The 26,842-nt window shown below is 41.8% G+C and overlaps 1 long non-coding RNA gene across 8 annotated transcripts; it reads right to left on the bottom strand.

Annotated features, from left to right (window-relative positions):
• Window positions 1-750: 750 nt before the first annotated feature.
• On the bottom strand, window positions 751-26,741 carry LOC123800149 (uncharacterized). 8 transcript variants are annotated; one of them, XR_015721783.1, is made up of 7 exons: window positions 26,569-26,741; window positions 24,338-24,411; window positions 7,670-7,755; window positions 6,609-6,733; window positions 3,064-3,160; window positions 1,443-1,596; window positions 751-947 (listed from the first exon to the last, which is right to left on the bottom strand). It is a non-coding gene; the product is annotated as an uncharacterized LOC123800149 (long non-coding RNA). The 8 variants fall into 8 exon arrangements; XR_015721784.1 differs by having other exon boundaries at window positions 1,443-1,558; window positions 6,609-7,755; XR_015721782.1 differs by having other exon boundaries at window positions 6,609-7,755.
• Between the last annotated feature and the right edge of the window lie 101 nt (window positions 26,742-26,842).

Consider the following 26,842-nt stretch of genomic DNA (forward strand, 5'->3'; position numbering starts at 1 on the left):
TACTAGACATACAATGTTATATTAGTTTCAGGTGTACAACATATTGATTCAACTATTCTATATATAACTCAGTGTCCACCATGATAAACACAGACATCATCTGTCACCATACGGTATTACAGTATTATGGACTATATTCCCTACGCTATTCTTTTCATCTCCATGACTTATGTTTACGGAAGTATTATTTAGAGTAGCCAAGATATAGAAGCAGCCCAAATGTCCATCAATAGATGGATGGATAAAGATGTGTCATATATATCTATAATGGAATATTACTCAGCCATAAAAAAGAATGAGACCTTGCCCTTTGTAACAACATGGATGGACCCGGAATGTATTATGTCAAGTGTTTCATGTCATTTTTGCAGAATAGTTTGGGAGATAAAAATATTATTTAATTGCCAATCTGCATGTCTACAAAATTGACTTACCTTTCTTACTTCCCTAGAATGATCTTTTTCTCCCGAATGATTGAATGAATGAACCATTTATTTTGACATTATGTCCACTGTCATGTCTAACTGGAAAAGGGGACAAAAATTCAAATATGGGAGATCTATATTATTGTACTTGAAAGAGTAACTATTTACCAGTATATAACTATAGTTGTTATACGTACAATCATAACTGCACAGTCAAAAACCCACATATAACTTTTGACACCCCCACCCCAAACTCAACTACTAATAGCCTACTGTTGACTAGAGGCCTTACTGATAAAATAAACAGTCAATTAACACATATTTTGTATGTTATATGTATTATAAATGGTATTCTTACAATAAAGTGAGCTAGAGAAAAGAAAATGTTATTAAGAAAATGGTAAGAAAGAGGCGCCTGGGTGGCTCAGTCATTTGAGTGTCAGACTCTTGATTTCGGCTCAGGTCTTGATCTCAGGGTTGTGAGTTTGAGCGCCGAGTTGGGCTCCATGCTGGGTGAGGAGCCTGCTTAAAAAGAAAAAAAAGAAAGAAAGAAAATCATAAGGAAAATACATTTACAGCACTATACTGTAAAAAATCCGCATATAAGTGGATTAGCACAGGCCAAACCCATGTTGTTCAAGGGTTAACAGTGTTTACAATTTTATGAATGCATAAAGTTGGCGTGTATATACTTGGGGTCACACCTCTTAATTGCTCAGAGATATTTGAATTTTTGACACAGTTTTTTTTTTTCTTTGCCTACAGAGTTCACAAGGACATTATAGTTTGCTATAAACTGAATGTTTGTGTTCCTCCCAAATTCATATTTTAAAGCCCTAATTCTCAATGGGATAGTATTTGGAGATGGCGCCTTTGGGAGTTAGTCAGATCATGAAGGAGCCCCCATGAATGACATTAGTGCCCTTATAAGAAGAGACACCAGAGAGATAAACTCTGTCTGCCATATGAGGATATAGCAAGAAGGTGGCCATCTGCAAACCAGGGAAGGGCTCTTACCAGGAACTGAATTGGTCGGCACTTTGATCCTCAACTTCCCAGCTTCCAGAACAAGGAGAGACGACCGTCGTTTAAGCCACACGGTCTAGGGAGTTCGTGATAGCAACCGGAACTGGCTAAGACATAGCCCTACAGTTAATTTCATCTGCAGGGACTTCAGAAAGTGAATTTATTTGAGACAAGAGATTCTTAGGCAAATAAATAAAACTACTGGTAATCTTTCTTGGAAAAAAAAAACCTCACAACATTTAAAAATTCTACCATTTTCATCGTTAATGAAATTCATGCATCTGTTATTTGGATGTTTTTCCTCTGAGGATAACAGAAAAGTCAAAAGTCCTCTAGGGAATTAAGCATTTAAATTTCCCATAAACTTTTACTACTGAAAGCAGAGTTAATCAAGTCAGACGATGAGAAAGAAAAATAATCATTGCGCAACTCAGTCTTTGTCTAAATATACAAAGCCAGACTTGACCAGAGACCTTGGTCTTTGCCCTTCCTCCTGATTTTTAAAGACTTTTCTTAAAAATAGCTTTATGAGGTATAAGTTTTATTCTAAAACTTGTTTGTCATATTCGATGTATTTCTTGAAGGGACACCTCTCGTGTGTCATCATAACTTGAAGTCCCAAACCTATAGGTATTTGTAATCCTTTCTGGTCATCCTGATAATTGAGCATCTTTAAACCATAAAACCAAAAACTGGATGAAATGTTTCCTTTAGAAACTAGGTACGTTTAAAAGCACACGTATTGCATGGTGCACTGGGTGTTATACGCAACTAATGAATCATCGAACTTTACATCAGAAACCAGGGATGTACTGTATGGTGACTAACATAATATGATAAAAAAACATTTAAAAAAAGGAAAAAAAAAAAATAAAAGCACACTTTTCCGGGAGCCCCTCTCTGACCCTAACTACTACTTTGTCACTTTCTTTCCTAGTAACAGAACAGTAGAACTTATAAATTTAGTTCCCATGAAGGACTGGCTGAGCCAATAGTCCTGAAGTTACATTGCACAGATCTCTCCTGCATTTAAACAAAGCATGCATAATAGTACTCTGCACGTGGATTTTGAGTACTTGGGAGAGAGTGCAGGTGAGAGAGAGAGAGTTTAAAGTCGTGTCGCGGTATTCTAGAGGGGAAAGAGCCCTGGACTGGAAGTCGCTTGAGCCATCTGTTGTAATGTTAGATAATATGATTTCCAACACCGTACTTGGAAAAGATGACCAGACATGACCCAAACCCAGTAATGCTGTTCAAGCCTTATCTTTGCAGACCTCACTGACTAGCGAGGCTGCATTTGACGTTATGTCACCACAAGCTTCTTGAGATTCAACTCTCTCCTTCAGCATCGATAATAACACTCGATCGACTCTCCTTTTTTCTTCTCTGATCATTTCTTGATAGCTGTGTTTGTGTGTATTTCACAGGTTTTCCATCAATATTCTTGGTTATTTACTCTTTACGTATCTCATCCACACTCATCGTTTTGACTCAGACCGACAGGTGATGACTCTTACATAAACTACCCCAGTGTGACTCTGTCCTGAACTGTGGACTCACGTATCCTTTTGGACATAGCAACTTGGATGTCCCACGGGTACCGCCAACTCACTGTGCTCAAAAGTGAGTTCATTTTTTCTCCCGAACACAGAAGTCTCCTGTGCAAGCATTTGGGCAGCATCATCCATGCAGTCATGCCAATCAGAAACCTGAAAGCAAACGTGGACTGCTTATCCCTGACAATTCTACCTCCTCATATTTTTTTTTTAAATGTTTCTCTGAGAAAGAGAGAGAGAACACATGCTAGCAGGGGGGAGGAGGGGGAGAGGCCGAGGGAGAGAGAGAGAAGCTTAAGCAGGCTCCACACCCAGTGCAGAGCCCAACGCAGAGCCCATTGTAAGGCTCGATCTCACGACCCCGAGATCATGACCTGAGCTGAAATCAAGAGTCAGGTGCTCAACCGAGTAAGCCACCCAGGTGCTCTGCAAAAAATGGTTTTCTTGTTAATAACAGCTTTATTAAAACATAATTACCACTCTAAGAAGTTCACCATTTTAAACTGCACCATGTGGTAATTTTTAGTCTATTGACAAAGTTGTGTATCAGTCGCCACGATCTAATCCCAGAACATTTATATCACACCAAAAAACCCCTCCATACCCATTGGCAGTCATTTCCTACTTCCCGGTCCCCTCAGCCTCTTTCAATGATTAAGTCTACTTTTGTTTCCATGGATTTCCCTATTTTGGACATGGATATAAATACACTCATATAATATGTGGCCTTTGTGTCTTGCTTCTTTCTTAGCATAGAATTTCCAAGATCTATCCATACCGTAACATATAACAGAACCTCATAGAAACAGAGTAGAATGGTGGGTGCCAGGGACTGAGGGGGGGGGAAGGGAAAATGGGGGGGATGTAGGTCAGAGTGGACAACTTTCAGTTGGAAGATGAATTAATTTCAAAATCTAATGTGCAGCACAGTGACCATAGCTAATAATACAGTATTGTATACTTGATATTCGCTGAGTAGATCTTAAGCTTTTTCACCATGACAACAGAAAGCTATGTGAGCTGATGGATTTGTTAATGACCTTGATTGTGGTAACCATTTCACCATGAACTTGTAGTCAGATTGTCAGGTCGTACACTTTAAATAAATACAACTTTGTCATTTTTTCCCTCAATAAAGCTGGAAAAAATTAAATAATTAAAAAAGAATGAAGTTCTACCTCCTTACATTTTTCGAAAGTGCCCCTCTTTAGCATTTTTATGTTGTGGTCCCCAGTTTGGTCACAGCTCTACGTTGTGGCTCCCTTACGTCTGGCCTGGGCTGCTCTGATCCCTTCCTAAGGGATCACTTTTCCTGCACGCTGCAACTAGACGATGGACTAAATTTGAATTCATAATATTCCCAGGCTTAAAACCCTTTGAATGCCCCATATTACTATTTTAAAGGATAAAGTCCAAGCATCTGTCAAGGTCTCCCTCTAAGACCCGTCCCCACCTCGCAAAGCTCTCACCATCCTTCTGCCTCCACACTTTTCTTCTCATTAGTTCCTCTGTGCATGATACCCCCAGGCCTTTGCTCCTGCAGTTGCATTTCCCTGGAATGCCCCTCCGACCGTTCTTGGCTTGGCTAATTCCCGTATCTTCTTGTCTAGAAAGGCTTTTCAGGGGTGCCTGGGTGGCTCAGTCGTTAAGCGTCTGCCTGTGGCTCGGGGCATGATCCCGGGGTCCTGGGATTGAGCCCCACATCAGACTCCTCTGCTATGAGCCTGCTTCTTCCTCTCCCACTCCCTCTGCTTGTGTTCCCTCTCTAGCTGGCTGTCTCTCTGTCAAATAAATAAATAAAATCTTAAAGAAAAAAATAGAAAGGCTTTTCAGAAGGTCCAAATCAGGCAATTTGTGCACCCCTATTGTAGTATTACGATACCACACTCAATTTTTAAATCTAGGAAATGCATGGCTCTCTAATCAGATAGTGGCTAATCAGATCAAAGGGAGGATTTGTCTTATTTTTTTAAATCTTTTTAAAAAAATCTTTGTTCTCTGGGGTTCTAATTGCCTGATGCATAGTACGTGCTTCATATAATTATGTTGCATTAAACTTAATTGTGACATTGACTCTGACCTTGGAAAAGTCCATCTTTCTGAACATTATTTTTCATACTTTAAAATGCTGGGGTTGGATTAGTTGATTTCTTATGTCTCTTCCTGATCTAAAATTCTGATTATATGATTCTATTACCTTCTGGCTCAGGGCAACGATACCACATTTCATATTCAATCTCCCAAACCACATTTGACCATTATCTTCTCCCATATAGCTCCTGCCAGAGCTACTGTGCAAAATGTCTTCATTGTTTACTAAGCCAGCTCAATGTATTTACAGAGGTGTCTCTTTAGGATAATCTAATTATGCCTTTATTTGTTGCCAGTGGAGGTTTATTGATTCCCTTGTAATAAATACCATATTAATATTATATTCATCTCTCTCATGGCAAAAAAAAATCCATATTCAAGTATCTTGTGCAGAAGACACCTGCAGCTCGTGCAGAGAAAAATACATGAAGCTTTTAAAGATCTCAGACTTCCAGGGCTTCCGTAGCCAGAAGAGAAAAAAAATAAGCCTTTCAAATATCAGAAAAAGCATTTCTCTCCATTTTTCTTTTCACATCTCACCAAAGAAAGGATGTTATGTGAGATTGGCCCCATTTGAAATTTTTTACTTACAATGAAATACGGTCCTAAACATGGTTGTTATAATAAGTATCACTTGAATAGATTTTTTTGGGCTTAGTACCAGGGAGAAAAAGACCAAAATGATGCTTCAAGTGGCAACCCCAGGAATTTAACAATTCGAATAACATTAGAGCTGAGTCAAACACTGTTGTTCTCTCAGTCCGTGGATTTTTCTGACTTCACCAAACTAATCAAAAGATTTCTTCTGATCCTCTACAGAGCCCAGTGCTGCAGACAGCATCGGGACACGCATTTTGAGAAAGAGAAACCAGGCCATTAAAAAAATACGGTGCTCGGTGGAACCCAAACAACTCTGCTATCTCATGTCAAGTTTCTAGCGTAGCTTTCTCATTTGATTTAATGTGCTGTGAATTTCCAGGACGCAAGGCATAAATATGCCGACACAATTACTTTTTAAACCCAAATGGGAATGATTTTGATGTTATACAGCATTTAAGGTTGGACAAGATCTTTTCTACTTCCTCCCTCCTTTTTTATTCTGAAAAGCCTGGAATTGTCAATAGCACTACGGTAGACTAGCCATCTTACTTGTGGGACCAATACGTAGATTCTTCGTGATGTGGGCTAAATAGTATTAAGGAGAGAGAAAATACCACGTGTTTGGGGTCCAACAGCCACGTTGTTCTGATGAAGCAATCCTTTTTTTTTTTTTTTTTTTTTAAGATTTATTGATTTATTTGACAGAGAGAGTGAGCCCACACAAGCAGAGGGAGCAGCAGCAGAAGAGGGAGAAGCAGTCTCCCCTCTGAGCAGGGCGTCCCATGTGGGACTCGATCCCAGGACCCTGGGATCATGACCTGAGCTGAAGGCAGATGCCTAACCGACTGAGCCACCCCAGGTGCCCCTGGTGAAGCAACCTTTGAAACCCATCGATATCATTTATTTTTACCATTTCGTCCTGGTTCAGCAGTAAAAGCACTGGTGGTAGTAATCTGGGAGAATGTGCTCCAAGGGAAATCAGGCTCTTCTTTTTGGCTTTGTTTCTCCATTTTTAATCTAGTCTGGATAATTTTCCTTTGTTTCACATAATATTTTGGAGAGAACACAAACATTTTACTTAATGTTGTCATTATTTGTCAAAGGAATCTGAGCGTATTAAGGTGATGTAGAAAATATGCAAGAATATAAAGAAGGTACACAAAAGTCGCCCATCAGCTTACCTCTGGAGGCAACTACAGTAAACTCTTGGGGTTAACCTGTGCACATAGAGTTTTGTCCTGCCTTTAAATAATACTAATAGTATATTGTGAGCATTTCCTTTCATGGCCCTTTGAATAAAAAAAGGAAGCACAAGATTTTATGTCAAAAACATGACTGCGAACGAAAAATAGGAAAATAACCTGTTCCCTTAGTGAACTTCGCTCAAGAAACAAACAAATCACGTAGGCTTGAAAAGAAGTGGGGAGCTTGAGCTACTTCCTCAAGAAGAATTATGGAATCAGCCGAGATACTGAGGGTCTCCTGTTAGCTGGGAAAGCAAACGCATTACTGTGCTATGTAGGGAGTTTGGAAACCAGATGAAATGGATTGTCACTTAGGACTATAATAACCAAAATTTTTGTTAGCTGATTCAACATACATATGTCGTTCAGAAAGGGGCCAAAACACACTCACACTTTCCCTCACAGAGCCCCCACCAATTTTAATAGAGACAAACTCAGATATTAATGGCTAACATTTATAAAATGATTACTTCTTGGCCACTGTTCAAAGCAATTTACATGGACTAACTCATTTAATTCTTAAAATGACACTTTGGAGTCAGGACAATTATCTTCCTCATTTAACAAGGTGACAGATTCAACTTCAGCCATTTGATTCCAGAGAATCTCGACGTGAACACCCGGACTCTACCTCTTCCCAGATTGAGACAAGCAAGTTGCTTTCTCCTTCCCTCTCCCCTTCCTCCCCCCCTTTTCTTTCCTTCCTTTTCTGCCCACCTCCACGTACTTGAATCCATTTTGGAAACTGTCAAGGCATCAAGGTCTCAAGCAAATATCCTGGCTCCATTCTTGGTGGATGGCATCACATCGAGACTGTGAATCATAGAGCAGCCTTTTTTGGTTCTTAAATTCCTCAGAGTATAGTATTTATAAGACAAAACCAAAGTTCTTTCTCTTGACAATAATTGACTGTCACATGGTATTATGCTCACCAAGTATCAATCTTTTTTTTTTAATCAGTTCTCCCTTTCCACAGAAATGGGCAGAGAAAAAGAAATAAAGGAGAAAGAGACCTTCATCTTGTTACACATGTAATCGAGAACAAGGAGCAAAACAAAATAGTCCCCAATAGTTTTGTAAAAATGCAATTTAATCATAACTGAATTTATGATGAACAAATTATTCTGATGGCATTTGTAACAACAAATGTTTTGTTTTCTTTATTTAGTCTTTGAGCTGGGAACCATTAATTGCCAAGTCATTAAGGCACATCTCCAAGATTGGTTTAGCTTGGAGCTGGTGTTTTGTTTTTCTGAAAAACACTGACACTGTTGTTCACCATTATAGATTTGTAGATGGGACTTCTTATTTCCTTCGTCTCATTTCTGATTGATTTGACAAAATTTATTGAGCTCTAATAATATTCCAATGCAAGGAATGAAGGGGAAACAGGACATAAAAAAAGATGAACTGCATATTGGACATGCATATCACTTAATTCAGAGTGACAGGACACGGACATACTTGTATGTATGTAACAACTGGTTAAATTCCAAATTACTTGTGTGATTGCTATTATGCATGTTAAGTAGATCATTACTTACCTTGTGGCTTCTGGCAGGAAAAAAAATCATACTTCTCTGTAAAAGAACACTCACGTTTCTGGGATAAAAGCATAAAATTGACAACATGGTCTGTTGGTGTGTTTCCCTTATCTCTATTCTGAAATTCAAGCACTGCGTTTCACAAGATCATTTTTTTAAAGATTGTATTTATTTGAGAGAGAGAGAGTGGGGAGAGGGGCAGGGAAGGGACAAGAGGACTCCATGCTCAGCACGGAGTCCTACATGGGGCTTGATCCCATGACCTTGAGACCATGACCTGAGATGAAACTAAGAGTCAGCCGCTTAACGATTGAGGCACCCCAGCGCCCCTACAAGATTATTAAGCCAATCGTATGTTCTCTGTTTTCTTGGGGTAGGGGCTGAAGGGATGACAGAGGACCTTGAAACCATAAGTAGGCAGTGCAGTTGCACAGCCCTGGAAGAAACACTCCTTTTCTAACTGAGAAGTGGATTCTCTTCGAGCAAAGCTCACTGTTTAGAATGCCAGTCTTCTTTTCTTTACAGATTTTGCATCTGGGGAGGAAAGGTCTATGGGGAAGCCAGGTGCAGAATGGCCTCCCTTCCTTTTGCATGTCTTTCCCAATCTTGGAGGGCTTTGCCACACCATGAAAGAGTGACACCGAAGAACTCAGGGAGGTCCTTTGACTGCACACGGAGGAGGGCTGTGGCCAGAACTTGGTTTGTCTCTGCTCTGCCATCACAAAGCAAGTAGATTATGCAGGGCCCTTAGCTCCTTTGTCTCAGTGTCAGGGTAGTGACACCAGTACAGGGTTCAGATTGTCATACACAATTCAGGAGCACGTGCGAAAATGCCTTGAAAACGTGGAAGCACATTGTATCTACAACGTACTGTTCTTTGCTGATGGAGACCCACAACGAACACCGAGATGCTTTCTCGTGCAGGGAAACTATCTGTGGGTCACGGCGGTGAATATTTTTGAGAAATCATGGTTTGGATTCTGTTTCCTAGAGGCCAGTCTATCTTCTGAGTCAACATCACTACTCTATGGTTTTGATCTCTGTGTTATTCTTTCCTAACTGAAAGGCAAGACAAGCCTTTTCTTCTACTAAGGGTGTCTCCAGTGTTTTGAATTACAACTGTACTCTGTCATTTTGGGGGGAATATTTGGGAGAAGTGGCAGAAATGAACCTTGTAAAATGATTCATATGTGTTTTCTTTTAAAAAAAGAAAAAGAGCAGACACACTTAAAGGAGCACACGTTACTTCAGAATATCAAGTCTCGCTTTTGACTTTATAGCATCCAATGGGGGTGTCATCCACCGTTTACATCCATCGTGTTTGAATTTCCTGTTTTTCAAGGTAATCAGGAAAACTGCTCCTCTTCTAGAGAAGCAGAAAGACAAGTAGGAAGAAGGGAATCGTGCTGATATCTCATTCCCAATGCAAGACTAACATTGATGAGTCTTGTGGGGATTAAGGCTTGGCAAACAGATGGGATGGAGGCCAATGGTCTTGTCACCCTCACCTCAGCCTCACCTGGATCAGACAGTGATGGCTCATACCTGGGGGCCATCCAGACAAATGAGAGCTAAGTTCTAAGCCACCTATTCTCAATGTCCCCAGATCTTAATCCCAAGACGCTCCCATCCTGAATATGACTGATCCTAATTCCATGCTCTGTGTTTTAGCTCCCTTCAGTTTCTCCACATTGAATTCAAAATGTCACTCCATGTTCAAGCACTAACCAGGTTTTCAAGTGTTAAACCAAATAATTTGATAAAAATATGGTGTGCTGCGCCTGACCATTCTGTCCTTCCTCAGTGTGTGGTCTTATTTTTTGACCTTGGCTATTTTAAGACGGAAGGTGCTCTCCCAGCTAACTAATGGCAGCTCTGAGAGACCTCAGCAGGATTCACTAGTCTCATGGGAGACGCAGCTTGGAGAAGGAGAATGTCACCTTTATCTAATTGGAAATAAATTTGAGAGTCTTACAAACACGAACCCAGAACATTATTAAAAACAAAGAAAGAACCATTGCCAAGAATGTTACCCAGCAAATCACTCAAGAGCCAGTCTTCTGGGACCGATAAAATCACGTACATGTGCTTAAAGCCTGTAGGAATCGTCCTGTGTCACAGCTGTGCACTGAGTTTATTGACCCCAAATACCAAGTATGAGAATAAACCTGAGACGCAGCTCATGCTATGCTGTTCATAGGAGTGAGCTCGAAGCCGACTGCAGGCCTGGTGGGAAAGACAAAGGAGTGGGTAGACCTTCTTCCCCCGCAAGTCTATTTTAGATGCTCGGCAATGGGGACAGGAATGAGGTTGAGGAGAACAGACATGAATAAAGGGTAGCTACTGGGGATAATCCATTTTTAAAAGAAAAAATACCAAAATAGGGAGGCATTATCTGTAAAGGCACTCTCAGCTCTGGTGGCTGTTTCAGATGTTGACAGGACACTTTGGGTCACCGTTCGTCTAGGTGCTTTTCTCAGAGGATGAATTGATAATCCAACTTTGTGGCCCATTTTACATAAACAACTGAGATAGACTTCTGGGGGACAAAACCAGAAACAAGAAGAATTATTTAGAATGAGTCTTTACAAGGAATAAACTGTCCTATTCCTGCTCAAGTTCCCCTTCTCTCTGGCTTTCACAGGTCATGAGCGCTGGGCTTTGTTCTCCCACCAAACACTGAGCATCCCTGAGACTCCCCAATTCAGCAGCTGAGCTAGAACGTTCGCACTGTCTGGCCAGGCCATAGATACTTAAGTAGAAATGCCTGCTTTCATTTAATAACTATCCAAATAACTACTCAAGTTCTCCCCAGGATACCTGTTCAAATGGTGTGATATTTCAGTTAGGACAGAAATCTAGCTTTCCTTTGGCATTGAGGGAACCTATTTAGAGCAAATATTTAGCCCAAATATTCCAAATATTGGCTTCTTGGTTTTTCTTTTTCTTTTCCTTTTTTCAGTTCAAGTGGGTATATGTTGTTCTTTATTTTAAAAAATTAATTTCTTTATAAAGAGAAAAAAATGAGTATTTTGAAAGAAAGTTTTCTATTTACTGGTAGCATCTTCACCTGATACAATAAAATAAGACACTTGAGGGTAGAAGGGGAATAAGTAGTACGTGAAATAATAGCTCACTCAGCAGTTAGTAATTAGTGAGCTCCTCCTATGTTCCAGGTAGATGTTGGTACTTCCTCATAACGTGCAAGCACGGCAAGACGGTTGTTAGTCCCCTTTATAGATAAGGAAACCATGCTTCAGAGGCAGGAAATAAGATCATACAGAGGGGGGATGCGGATTTGAACGCACAGTGTTTTCACACCAAAGCTTGTGTTTTTCCCACTTTACCACATTTCTTCTCCACTTATTATATTTGTTAAGATACGTATTTTCTTTTGTGAATGAGACAATATGAAGGGGCCATGTTTTCTTGGAGGTGGTTGGTTGGGGATGATCCTTCACAGTCTCCCTTCTCTTGGTGTCTGTGTCACCCTGGATCGAAAACCTCAAACACCAAGTACAACCCCTTAGCCTCTTCAGATTTCTAGGCTCCATCCGTCCTACCTCTGGCCAGGCTCCTCCGGTGTGGCCCAACCCTCCCTTTCCAATCCCTTCTGCCATGCGTTTCCTTCACGCATGCAGGACACAGGTGCACCAAGTGACTGGTGAGTGTCCTCTCTTATTCTGTCATTTCCCAGACTTTTCCAAGACTTCATTTTCCAAGACTTTTCTAGAGCCACCAAGTCTCCCAGGAAGACCCCTCTCCCTACCCCTTCCATGTTCACAAGCGTCACTCCTGCCATTTTGCCCAGGCCTCCTCAGAGGCTTCCCTTATTTCTCATGGCTGGAAGCAATTTCTCCCTCTAGTGAACTTTCACAGGCTTCTCTCTGTATATTTTGCATACACTTATCACTTTTCACATTGTAGTATGATTATTTATATTGAGTCTTATCTCACCCTTCAGAGCCAGCATCTCTACTGGATTCACTGTTCTCCACAGAGCCTAGCTTTTCCTTGTAAGGATGCTCAATTTAGAAACGCTATATATTTAAAAAGGACATCTAGTTAAATTTGAATTTCAAATCAAGTATACTTTCTAAGTATAATATTTGAATACGTACAATATTTCATGGAACATAATTATATTTTTAAAAAGTCCTCATTCCTTATCTGAAATTCAAATGTAAGTAGGTATCCTGCATTTTACCAGGGAACCTTATTAACAGATGCTCAACACGTTTATAAATGAATGGATTTCATCCTAGTGCTCCAAGTCTGACTGTGGCATCTTTCGCACTTATTGAACTAACCTCAAAGACTCATAAATTATAGACGGCTTTGGAAAGGATCAGGAAGTAATTTAGCTGGACCTTCTAGTTTTAGGATTATTTTTTAAAATGGGATCTCTCCGAGACTTGCTCCAAATCACGCAACTAGGTTATGTTCAAGTGTACCCGTCATGGAAACCGGAACTTAAAAACTTGAACCTCACTTCTGTACGTGCTCAGTGGCTCATTTGGGGGCTTCCATTTACAACTGTTTCGGCCCCTGTTTTACTGATCTTTACGTCTCTCTACACATTTGCACGTTGTTTCGAATTGTAAAGTCTTAAGAATCAGGGACTGTCCCGTCTGTTTGGTCACTGGCCAAACTTGCCTGCTAAATGGAATACAATGATAAAAAGACCCCTGAGAGATATCAACAGAACCCAGATGAACCTCAGTAGAGTGATCAAGACCCCAGTTTCGGCTCTCCTTCCCCCTCTAGCAGCACCTCTCCTCCTTCTCTCCCTGCCCTTTGGAGACTCAGCCCAGAGCACTGGGCTTATGTCCTTGTCACCCTCCTCACTCAGGCATTCCTTCCTCCCTTCAGAGCCTTCTTGCGCTCATCTAACTGCCAGGTGAAAAAACAACCTGACAAACTCATCTGAACATGGTGTTAAATGCTGACATGGGTTTAGTGGTCTTAATGGTCCCCTCCTCCCAGAACTGGCTCGAGTGTCATGCTTTGTGTGAAGACTATTGATTTCCCCTGGAGATTAACTGCTTCCTCCTGGGAACTATCACACATGTCAGTCAACCCTCTGCTATCCTTCTCTGGTTGAGGTATAATCAGCTGTTCATAAGCGTGCACTTGTGCACACACACACACACACACACACAATGACCTCTTCAAGGACAGGGACAACCCCTTATTTACACTTATACTTCCCGCATCTAATATAATGTCCATCCGCTAATAGGCATTCAACATATATTTGTTAAATAAATATTTTGATACATTTATGGAAATGGGATCCCTAGGTATGAAATAGCCAGTATAGTGACTCTTTAATGATTAGAAGCTCAAACACTGAAAACAGCCACAAAAGAAGACTTATTTTTGTCTCATGTTCTTACAAGCTGTCTTCAATTATGTCTAGCGGTCAGGCCCGGAGATTCCTTCTAAGAATAGGATCATTACTGGCTCAGGAGTGTTTACAATGCTGCACACTATAAATCCTAAACTGCTCTGTTTCTCCTAATTATTGCCTCCAACTATGTTATTTTGAATCTCTCTCTTTTGTTTCTTTAATCCCATCTTGGGTAGATTGCATAACTTTCTGGCCACCTTCAATCATTAAAACATAGATTTACCAGTTCAAAACAGGAGGGGAGAAGGTGCCCCCTACTTCCCTCTCTTATTTCTAGGCCTATTTTCTTTGAAATTGAAGGCAGGGAGGAGGGACAAGAGACTCAGAGTTCACCTTACAAAACTGTCTCTATCCTGGACCAAGGTATAAGGCATTTCTGGAATCCCCCTGGCTTGAAATGGCTCTGTCCTTTGCTGGTGGCTTCTGCGGATGTGGTGGTCTCGTAAGGAGGGAGCGCTTCGTTTCTTGGAGAGGTGTTCAATTGTCCTCAGGCTGGACTAACTCCAGCCCTGCTGCAATATTTTTTGAGGCGGGGGGTGAGGGCTCCCTCCCTTGGTCCCATGGCTGCCTGAGCTGCTCTAGAGGTCCTGCCCCCGACCCAACAACTGTTGGGTCTGTATCCTTTCATTTGGAGCCTCAGATATCATATTCTGGGTTCTCTTCCCAAGTATTTACTTCGGTGCCTTTGAGCCCTGCAGATACAGGATACGCCGGCGTACTTCCCATATTCATAATATCTACATAAGAAATAGGCACTTTCCACCATGTTACAAACATGCTCTTCCTCTGGATTCCTTCTCGAGTTTTCCTAAGGGTTCTCTCCCCACAGTGCTCTACTGTTTCCGGTGGGACCTCCATGGTGGGCCACAGGTCCTACAGATCGGCGAGGGAGAAGACAGACTCTCCCGTTGGTTGGCACCTCCATCTTTACCCAGGATTCTCTTGTGGGATACGCTTTCCTTAAGTACAGTCCCTGGTCCACAGCTGGTCAGGTCTGAGGGATGCTCCAAACGGAGTCACCGGAAGTGGCGCCCCCTGGTGCTGGTCCACGTCCCCTGCGGAACTGACGTGGGCTCTGTAACATAGCTCATTGAAAGCCGGCTACACAACAGAAAGCAAACTTCCATTCTAGCAAACCAGCACGTTATCAAAAGTTTGGGGCTTCGGCACCCTACAAAAGTTGTTTCTAAACCCATACTTTGTGATGCTTCTCTCAATTTTGTCTCTGTGTATTCACCAAGTGCCTGGTTTAGAATTCATAGACACTGTCAGTCCTGGGGAAATTTAAGACAATCCTCCGTGCTCGGTTGCGTAAAACCTTATTTTTCTTCATGAAAGAGATACAAAGTGTCACCAATTCAATTAACTTTTTGTTTGTTCTTTCTGAAGTTGTCCAGACAGTGCTTTTTAAGAGCACGGTTTCTAAGAAAAATAAAATCAATCACACGGATTCAGCATGTTGCACTCAAAGGGCATTAGTGATATAAAAATAATAAGTAATTAGTACTCAGTTTTAAAAAGTATAAATCCAGGAATTGTATTCTTCTCAGAGGGGAGCTGGCACATTTGTCCTGGCTTGAGTCCTCAGGCTATTTATAGACCCTGCACAGGACGGATTTTGGTTCATGATGTGGTGAACTGTGTTTTATGGGTTAAACTGTGTTCTCCAAAAGAGGTATATCGAAGTCCACATCCCCAAAACCTCAGAATGTGACCTTATTTGGAACAGGGTCTTTCTGGGCATAATCAAGTTAAATGAAGTCATTAGAGTAGCTCTTACTCCTATATTACTGGTGTTCATAAAAGAATGGGAAATTTGGACACAGGCACGTCTACAAAGAACATCATGTGAAGATAAAGGCAGAGATTGGAGCGGTCCATCTACAAGCCAAGGAAAAGCAGAGACTGCCAGCAGACGGCCAGCAGCTGGGGAGAGGCACGGAACAGGTTCTTCGCAGCCTGGAAGGATCCAACACTGCTGACACCTTGATCTTGGACTTCTGGTCTCCAGACTGTGTGAGACAATGAATTTCTGGAGTTGAAGGCACCCTATTTGTGGTACTAGCCATGGCAGCCCTAACACACAACACCTTTTTCTTAATCTCTTAATTTCTAAGTTCATATACCAAGAGCACTCACCTCCCGTTTGGGAGCAACACCTATAGGAGGTGAGACGAAAGAAGAGGCCAAAGCTACTGGGATTCTGTGGCCAGGCTGCCCAATATGTGGTCTTCCCGCCCTTACCTCTCCAGGCCCTGCTACCTCTCTTCACCTCATCCCCTTTCTGAGCCAAAAAGATGTCATCATCCAGGAAAAATTAATTCTAGTATATCCTTTATTCTTTTCCCTGAAATGAAATTGTTTTCTCCAACATAAATCGAGAATTCTACATTGGCAAAGTGATAAATAGTTGGGGAACTTAATAAATAAATCCTTCACTATATTATTATGAAATAAAAATGAGCATTTTTGTCTTTTGTTTTTTTTTTTTTTTTACCTATCTAGGAAAAGCCTCTATTTCACTAAGAAGGAAACTGAAATAAAAGGCAAAATATATGGTCTCTGTCCTCCTCTCCCTACCCTCTCCACAACCCTCTTCTCCCTACCCTCTCCACAACCCTCCTCTCCCTACCCTCTCCACAACCCTCCTCTCCCTACCCTCTCCACAACCCTCCTCTCCCTACCCTCTCCACAACCCTCCTCTCCCTACCCTCTCCACAACCCTCCTCTCCCTACCCTCTCCACAACCCTCCTCTCCCTACCCTCTCCACAACCCTCCTCTCCCTACCCTCTCCACAACCCCCCCTTCCCCAGTCCTGGCAGAGAGCTTCTAAAACCCTCATAATATCCTAAGCGATAAGACCATTAGGAGCATCTTTTGTTCTAATATTTGGTTTTTGCCGGGGATGTACTGTATGGTGACTAACAAAATATAATAAAAAAAAATTTTTAAAAAAAATTGGGGTTTTGACCCTAGTTCCTGACACAGGGCTCCTAAATTCCTTGGAATTTCTTGAGTGACAGGAGTATCTTTTGTTCTAATGAGGTGACTCTGGGTGGGCTCTGGATGGCTTCAAGATGAGGGCTGGTCATCAGAAAGACGAAGCCATGATTAGAAGCTTAGAACTTTTCAGGCCTTCCCCCATTCTCAGGGCAGGGACAGGGGATGGAATTGAGTTAATGATCAATCATGAGTATGTGATGAAGCTTCTATAAAAATTCCAATACGACGGGGTTCAGAGAGCTTCTGGTTGGTGAATGTATTCACGTATCAGGAGGTGGCACCCCAGCCTCATGGGGACAGAAGCTCCTGCACTCAGGACCTTCCCAGACCTCACTCTGTGTGTCTCTTCATCTGACTGTTCATCTGTAACTATTACCACAACCTTTATTACATAATAAACTGGTAAACGCGTTTCCCTGAGTTCTTTGAGCCATTTTAACAAGTTTTTGAACCTGATGAAGGGGTCATGGAAACTCCAATTTATAGCTTTTGGTCAGAAGCACAAGTGTCAAACCTTGGACTTGTGATGCTTTCTGAAGTAGGGCAGTCTTGTGGGCTAAGTTCTTACCCTGCGGGATCTGATGCTAACCCCTGGTAAATAGTGTCAGAACTGAACTGAATTGTTGGACACCCAGCTGGCATTGGAGAATTGGTCACTGTGGGGAAAAAACCCACACATTTGGTGACCGGAATTGCAATAGAATGTTGAGAGGAGAAACAGGGTCTTTCCCTTTCACTCACCTAGAAAAGAAGAGGAAATTAAAACATAATTTTACACTGGTGATATGTTCTAATTTTTGGTTCTGAGACTAGAGTGTCGGACACATACAAGTTTTCAATGAATTCCTGCTGACAGGCAGTGATGGCCAGTATATTTCTAGTCTATACAAAATCTTTGCAATATTTGTCGAGTCTGGCTTATCCTGGGGTTAGAACTTAGTTCTAGCCAGGTGGTTTGCCTTTCTGTTTTCTGTCTCCAAGTTTAGAATGAAAACGTAAGAGGGGTGAAGTAGAATGTCCTCATTCCCTCACACAACGACCCCCTTGTTGTGGCCAGGGGAGAAAGTGATTTCAAGATAAATAATTCCTTGTCAGTCAGGGTAGGAGATCTCTTAGCATAAGAGAGTTGGTTTACTCCTAAGAAATAAGGTCAAAATTATGTAAGCACTATGATTACGAATTTCTCATGGAGAGCAAGTAGTGGTTTTCTTTTTTTTTTTTTTTTTAAGATTTTATTTATTTATTTGACAGAGAGAGAGACAGCCAGCGAGAGAAGGAACACAAGCAGGGGGAGTGGGAGAGGAAGAAGCAGGCTCATAGCCGAAGAGCCTGATGTGGGGCTCGATCCCAGAACGCCGGGATCACGCCCTGAGCCGAAGGCAGACGCTTAACCGCTGTGCCACTCAGGCGCCCCAAGTAGTGGTTTTCTTAAGGAAATTAGTTCTTGGAGTGGGATAAATTATTAAGTGTGTTTTGTTTTAGTTAATATTCACCCCAGGAGAAAAACCCCCAGAGGAGAGCATGTTAATGAGCAGAACCAGAAGCAAGTGACATTCAACAAATGGCAAAAGCTCTGAGACTTCTTTTAAGACAAAGGAGGAAACTGGGAGAGCCTGGAACTTTACCCTCTTTGGAGTGACGGTAGGTCCTAGAGAAATAGGGGCTGGGAGAGACTTGGAAGCTGCCGAATTGTGGAAGAAGAGGGTTAGGTATGAAATAATATCTACCTAGGACATCTCTGAAGACCTAGAATCTTCTTGTGAGGCTGCCAACCCACCCCAAAGCCTCCAGAGCTCATGATCCCTAGAACAACACAAGAAAGCAAAGTAGTTAGGTCAGAGGAACCATCAACTAAACCCATCCCAAAGGAGCCACTCAATGCCCCATAGGCCTCTCTCACTGGTTTTGTGTGTGTGTATAGCAGGGAAGCAGGAGAGGGTAGAAGGTATCTAGGGATACAGGCCTTGCTACAAGGACCCAGGGATACAAGCTGCAGAACGTAAAGAGAAGGGGTCTGCTGCACAGGCTACAGCAATCAGCACTGATCCTACCGCTATGCTGTAGGGGTTCATTAGGTAGCACGGTGGAGTAGCGAAGGGCGGGTCTTCTACCATTGGATTGCTTGGGTTCAACTGTTGGCTCCTTGCTTTCCTAGCCATATGACTATGAGTACATTGTTGAAGTTTCTTTAGTGATTTGCACTTTTGGTTTTTCATCTGAAAGTGGGCATAGAAACTACTTCATGCAGCTGTTACCATTAATGAGGTAATGCGTGCAGAGGAACTGGTACCTGGGACATCTTTTATACACGAGTTCTTATTATTAAAGCAGTTATTTCAAGCACCAAAAGCAAAAGATATTATTAAAGCACCAGAAGCAAAAGATATATAGATGGAACATATCATAATGGGCTATCCGGAGCAATATTCAGTATTCATTTTGAATTTATATGGCCAAACTCTGTTTATCAGTTTGAGTCTGCTTAGTAAGTAGTGGGTGAAAATTGGCAGGTGAAATTTTTTCAAATACCAAGGATGAAATTAGATACTATCCACTTAGTACTTACACTGAAATTTTTTGATAAAACACACAGAGTCTCTTTCCTGAGAGAAAAGAGAATTAGTGTGTATAAAAAGATGTTGGGAACTGAGAAGTGATTTCCCTCTCAGGGTTCATTAAAGAGTCTATATTAGACTAACTCTAGAAAATAGAAGTCACTAACATTAAGGAACTCATAGGAATAACAACACAACACCAGAACGGTGACAAAAGCTATTTATCCCCAGAGTTTTCTGATTTCTGCTCACTGTCATTATTGGTTTCATTGTAACTTTCTTTTCCAAAATTTGTTATGAATAATTAATTTTAACATTCTTATTCTTTAATTTTTTTCAAGTTTTTATTTAAACTCCAGTTAGCACACAGTATAGTATTAGTTTCAGGGGTAGAATTCAGTGATTCATCACTTACATATAACACCCAGGGCTCATCACAACAGGTGCCCTCCTTAATGCCCATCATCCAACTAGCCCATCTCCCCCCCCACTTCCCTCCATCGACCCTCATTTTGTTCTCTGTCATTGAGAGTCTCTTTTCTGGTTTGCGTCTCCTTTTTTCCCCACTCTGTTCATCTGTTTTGTTCCTTAAACTGATTAACATTTTTTCTTGTGACTCCCATGAACTCCCTTGAAATAACTGGCAACACTACAGGATATTATAATGCCAACATTGGAAATACCCAGCGCACGAAAATTATATTTGGAAAAAAAAGTCACATTGGACAAATATTTTTATCAATGTCCAATTAGTTTGGGCTATTAATCCCCAAGGTGCTCTATATTAAGTGTGTTAAAACAAGATGTTGGTGTGAGAGGTGGTGGGGAGGACACTAGAGGGGCTCGAGTATAACACCATGTGTTTTATCCCTTGGATCTGATTTAGAGCTCATCAAAAATCAGCAAATGACATGTATTTTATGGCTTCAAACTAAAAATTCCCTTTGAGTCCGTAACAAAGATTATGTTTAAACCATTGCAAATGTAGAGCTCAGTTCCCAAATCCACTAACAAAGCTGAGGAATGAAGTAGATCAATAGGTCTGGAATGATTAAAAGATAATCAAAGCAGACAGCTACTTTGACTTCAATGCTGTTTTTCTTAAGCCTGAATTCTAAACATGTATTTTAAAGCCAATAAATTTAGAATCTAATTTTTTCCACCTAGAACATTGTGTTCGATGTTTATCACTCTACTCCTGTTGACTTTCAAGGGGCGTAAGGTTAACGTTAATACAACCACGCCACCCAGTGAACATGCCATGCATACAGAAATGTTACTAGAATTTGCTATTTTCTTTATATATTGGTGCATTTTCAGTAGACCTATAGCCCCAAACTTCTATATAAAATTTACACTAAAATAGTAATTGAAAAATCTATAAAAGCATTACACATTTTTACTTATTCATTCATAATGAACTACGGTTAAAATGTGCAAAGCCTATTCCAACACTTGTGATAAAGCGTTTTGCATATTAGATATAACCTGTAATGTTGCTGAGCAATACATGTTAGATGACACATTGTTTTCTCTCTTATGAAATGCTAGGCAGGCATAAAACTATGACACTCCTTTCTATGAGGTGTTATCTACATCTCTCGATACGGAGCTTCAAAGATTTTGTCTGATGCCCTTCATATAAAATGTGTGTTCATAATTTTACTTCAGCCTGCTACTCATGGTTAGTCATCATTTTTAAGAAATGAATAAAAATTATTAATAATATTAAGGGAGTTGAATAATGGCATCAATGATACAACCAACAAATCTGCATCAGTCAATGTGATGTGGTCAAAAATGCTGTCATGATCTCACATAGCATCACTATCCTCCCTTACACCCATCAGACATAGTCAGAGTGTGGTTTTCAGTTTCAAGTTCACGAAAGTTGAATAGAACACTTTTTTGGTCACCCTTCTATTTTTCTTAAGAAGTATAAGCACATGGAGAGGGAACATAAAGAACCAAAGAATATACAATCAAAATCTCCTTTTACTCTTACCCACGCCCTCCCCGTTTTCCTCCTCAGAAGCTACTACTATTACTGATTTCTCCTGTTAGATGAACCATGTTTAAAAAGGAGTAGTTCATTTCAACATTAACGGGGTGTTCAGTTTGTACCAGACGTGGTGTTAGGTGCCCAGGAATCGAGCCATTAAGAACCAGTCCTGTATAGTAGTTGAGACAGACATATAACAGCTCATTTCAATATAACATAAACTTTAATTTTTTTTAGGTATGCAAAGAATCCACTGATCTCTTCCAAATGCCACGGATCTGGACATTTCCATGTGTATCTCCCACAGGCGTCTTGAGCTTGACACGTCTAAAACTCAACCACTGCTCACCACCCAAAATGAGTTTCCCTCTATAAATCAGAATGACACCCCATTTATCTGGGTGTTTGAGTCAGAAAGCTCTCACGAAACATTTATCAGGCATCTACAACATCTAAGGACTTGTGCTAGGCTATGAATATATGATGGCAAATAGGGTCGTTCCTGTCTTCACCAAAACCTGTTTACGAGACTCTATTCTTGCTTCCTCTTACTTCTGCCCTCCTAGTTCAAGCAGTCGTCAAGTTCCACCACTTCTACTTCTTAAATTCCTCTGGGATCTATTTCCATCACACTGGCAATAGCCTCATACTGGCTGCCATCTTTTTCCTCCGGATTACTATAATGGTGTCCTAACTGGTTTCCCTCCCTCTTGAACTGGTGTCCTTGCCACTCCTGAATTGCACTTACCTCACACTAGCCAGAATCATTACCTAAAATACAAACCTAATCACCTAATCATGTCAAACCCTTCAAGCCTTCTATTACCTTTAGGAAGAACTCCTTAACATGACTAGAGTATTCTTCATGGTCTGGTCCCTGTTTACCTCCTCCGCCCCTTGTCTAGAATCTGTGTTCCCAGACTGTGCTTTCCTCTCCCGTGTGGGCCTTCACACGAGTTGTTACCTCTATCTGCAGCACTGCCTCCCCCTCCCCGGTTAACCTGGCCAATTCCTAGATATTCTCAAGCATGGAGCCAATCAGGCTGAACTGCATTTTTAAAAAATTTCTTTTTATTACCTGTCTCCCTTCCCTATGAGAATATAAGATGTCAGGCCAATTGTTAGATTGGTTTCTCCCACATTTGTTTGTTCACTATTATGTTTCTAATACGAAGCTCAGCACCTGGCACAAAATTAGGGGCTCAATAAAGTTTTTTTGAATGAAAAGATAGATTGCCAAGAAAGCCTGGAGGAAAGTCAACTAATTCAGACTATGGCATAGGTAAAAACTTCTTGAAAGACTCTCTGAAAAATAAGTAAGAATAAGTAAGAGTCAGGCAAAGAAAATCAGGATAGCCCAGACAAGTCAACACAAATATGGTCTCAAAGTATAAAACAGCCTCATGAACAGGAAGTGGGTGTGATGGGAGGTGAGGCTGGAAACTTTAATAAACACTGACAAGATCGTGGAGGTCCTAGCATGCCAGGCCATGGAGTTAGACTTTATCTTGGAGGTGATAAGAAAGATGGTTGGAAGAAATCTAAGCAGACAAGGGAAACATTCAGATTTACATTTGGGACTAATCATTCTGGCTGCTACTTACAAGATGAATTTGGGGGTGTGGGCAGGGGTGGTAAGGCTAGAGACAGCACTGAGATAGCGGAAATGAAAGGGACAAATTAAAGCTGGAATGGCTCATGCGCCCTCCCAAGTGGATCTATCTAGAAGGCAAGGAAATTATTGAAGGAGTCACCAAGAGGACATGACCGCTGGTTGACCTGTGAGCTGGACACCGGCGACTGGAGGCTCCTTACCCCCTCCCCGTCCTTGGAATGTGTGTCCAGCTTGCCTTCCTGCGCCCAGAGGCTGCTCCAAGGACACAGCCTTGAGACAGTGATGTGCTGTTGAGACCCATCTGGATTGTATACGTGACTGAAACCCACTAAGGATTCTATATAAACTTTTAAGATTTGGCAGGCAAGTGAGAGATCTACTCCTCTTGCGGCCACCCAAGACAAACCTTGTATGTAGGTTCCTTTGTTTATTCAACCTGCTACCTACTAATCTGGAGTGGCCTACCTCTTTCTTCCGTCTCTCCCTGCCTGGTTTCAGATTATACCCAGGAAGGTCCCAAGGAACTTGTGAACCAATAAATTTAAGCCTGAATCTCAAGGGAGAAGTCAGGAACAGCAGTAGTTTCAGGCTTCATGAGCAAACATTAAAACAATGAGTGGATGATACTCCCAAGGAGAAAATACAGACAAAAAATAATAACAACAAGGTTGGAACTTACACTATTTAAAGGGCAGGGAGAGAAAGAGCCAGCTAAGAAGCATGCGGTAGGTAGAAGAGAGAGGAGCAAAGCAAAGGGAGTTAGGTTTCAAAGAGGATCTGATCAGTGGTAGCAAATGCAGCTGAGAGGTCTAGAAAGAAAGAGAAGCACTTGCCCACAGCACAGGCGGGGGTGGTATATTCCATCTTCTAAAATAAGTTAAGAGGTACACGAGGAGGGAAGGGACATGGGGAGGCAGGGCATTCAGGTGTATGTTGCACAACAGCCTGAATTTTCTCAGTTAACTGGAAACAAGGCTACTGGAAATGTGTGGCCCATAGGGAACCTCTGTCCCAATGCACGGGTGCCTGATGGCAAGTAGGGAGTAGACTCCATCTTCATATTTTCAGCTATTTCTATCACCCAAGATCAAGTGAATCAACTTTTCAGCCTTACTGATCTGCTAAAAACAAAGCGGAAACAACAATTTGGAACCTATCACTTTAAAAAGAGATTTGTTTTATTTTAACCCAAAGCACGAGCTACCACAGAGCACCCCTTGCATTAAAGGTAAAGTCCCAGCTGCAGGCTGTCATTGTCTCACCGAATATCTCCATCATGTCACTCAAAGGTCTGCTCAGTCCTTACAGGTCTGTCATCCAGCCTCTAAAATGCAATCTAGAAAGAGAACATGTGACTAAAATGAGAACAGGAACAGGCATAAAAACTGCAGATGCACGTGAATGTGTGTTACGTGCTTGAAAAACACCGTTCAGACTACACCGACCCCCTTCTAATAAAGACGGGAGTTGAGGCTGGGAAGGGGTCGTTTGTAAGAAGGCACTCAAAGCTCTAAGACAGGAAACTGACGGAGGATAAATTAACGGACTGTCAAGAAGCAGGGGGTGAGGGGAAGGTGGAGACCACGAGTGTGTCGTATGCCCCTGTGTACTCTTTCCTTCAGGGAGCCGAGCTGAGGATTTACGGGATGCATTCAGGGTCAGTGTGGACAGGCACCTGGGTCAGAGGCCTTGGACATGGGGAGTTTGGATGCCGATAAACCCTGCAGTCTAGGCTGGGAAGAGAGGCAAAGGCCTGAGCACCGACAGAGAAAATTAAACAGAAGAACAGATACAGAGCATGTGAGGGGATACAGGTGCAGAAAAATACGATGCCATAGTCATAAAGAATACTAGGTTCCATTTTCTGCATAGTTAGTGTCTTTACGGATGATGATTAAAAGTCTAAGCTGAGATTTCTGCCATTCCGCCCTCTACCTCACACTGCCCAGTTAATAGGCAACTGAACTTTTAAAGTCACACTTACCCTGAGATAATCTCAATAAATACCCATTAGTTCTTTCATACTTTTAATTCTAATATAACTATCAAACTGCCATATCTATGGTAAAATTATCCCCCAATTAATCTATTACACTGTAGAGTTGTCTTGTTTTTCTTCCCACTGGGTCCATTCTATTCTTGGCCCACATCTTTTCTTGTCTGGATTCTCGACAGTTCAGACACTTGCTGAGTGCTTACCACGTACATAGGGACCAAATACAAATAATAATAAAAATAACAGCTAATATATATTGAGTGCTCACAATTCTGCCACGCACTTTACACGAACTAATTCATTTAATCTTCAAGACAACCTATAAATCAAATAGGACTATTATCTCCATTTTGCAGAGGTGGAAAGCAGCTTAGTGAGGTTAAACAACTTGCCTGAGTCCATATAGGCAGTAGTGTGACTGGAGATTTAAACCCAGCTACTGATTCCAAAGCTGTGCCCTCCAACCCTTAGGTGCCCCCCTCTTCCCTGCCTCTAAAGGAGATGTGCTCCAGGGGCAGGTAAGTATGCACAAGTAATACATTTGGTTCGGCAAGTGCCAACAAAAGGTCTTTTTTCTCTCCTTTCCTCACTGACTCTCTGAGATCTTTAAAATTCTGCTTTCCTAACCTATTTTTGAGTTTTACTACATTCTGACTTTGACATATACCTAAGTACACAGACTTAGGGGAAAAAAAGCCCCAAACTACTTAATATGAAATGTACTGTTAGAATGGGTACAGACTTTTCTAACAATATGCACAAAAAAGCACCAGAATTTGTCTACTTCCAACACAATCTTTCTAGCATGATTTTTCACTTTATTCAGTCCAGGCTCCGCATCCAACATAGGACCCTCACCAGCTAATACTCCATCCTGCAGTCAGACGTAGGTCCCATTATGGCCTCTAGCGCCCCAAACCCAAATAAAACTCCACGGTTTCTCCACCGACACTAGTTCGCTCATGTCTTGCGCTGCAAGAGTCTGACTTGTGATCATGATGAAGCGCTTTTCACTCGGGGACGTGCACGTTTGGGGAACAGTCAGTGTCGGGAAGCAGCTGGCGTGCCTGGTTACTGTGGAGAGATGCCCGGAGGGAGGGAGAAGCTAAAATCAGAACTCCCGGCTTCTACTCTAGACAGTGCCGCTTACTGCACAGTTGGGAACAAATCACTTCCAAGCCCCCATTTGCCTGCCTGTAAAAGTGAAAGGCTCTGGCCGGATGAACCGTTACGCTCCTTTCACCTCTCCAAGTCGTGCTCACCAACGCAGAATCAGGGCATTTGTGTCTGGATACTGGTTGTTCTGCGTGTGAACCATTGTGCGCGTCCTTCGCCAGTGGCATGGCCTTTCTGATTTAAATCCCTCATTTGATGACAGTATCTACTCGCCCCCTTCTTCCATCCCCTTTTAATGAAGCCTAACACAGAAGCCGTGCGATCATACTCGATTTCAAAATATCGGTATTAATATCATCACTCTGGGACTCTAGGACTTACCCTGCCCCATGGAGAGCCCCACATTGTCTCTCCCTTCTCACTCTGAGCTTAGCTCAAATCTCTAGAAACTGTCCATTCGCTTTTGCTCTCAACCTTGAGTCTCCGACATGCTCCACGCTGTAGAGCAACTCAGCAGCATCCCCGCTCCCCGAACTCCCAGCCCTTCCGGCAAATCGCTGCACTCCCACTTCCTGTGAAATCCAGGTCCGACTAGAAGCCAACGCCGCGAAAAACGGTTCCGCCTGGAGCCCGGCGTCTTCTCTCGCAGCACAAG

The sequence above is a fragment of the Ursus americanus genome, chromosome 2 (genome assembly GCF_024610735.1).
Source record: "Ursus americanus isolate L20-20 chromosome 2, mUrsAme1.1.p, whole genome shotgun sequence".
NCBI classification, from domain to species: domain Eukaryota; kingdom Metazoa; phylum Chordata; class Mammalia; order Carnivora; family Ursidae; genus Ursus; species Ursus americanus.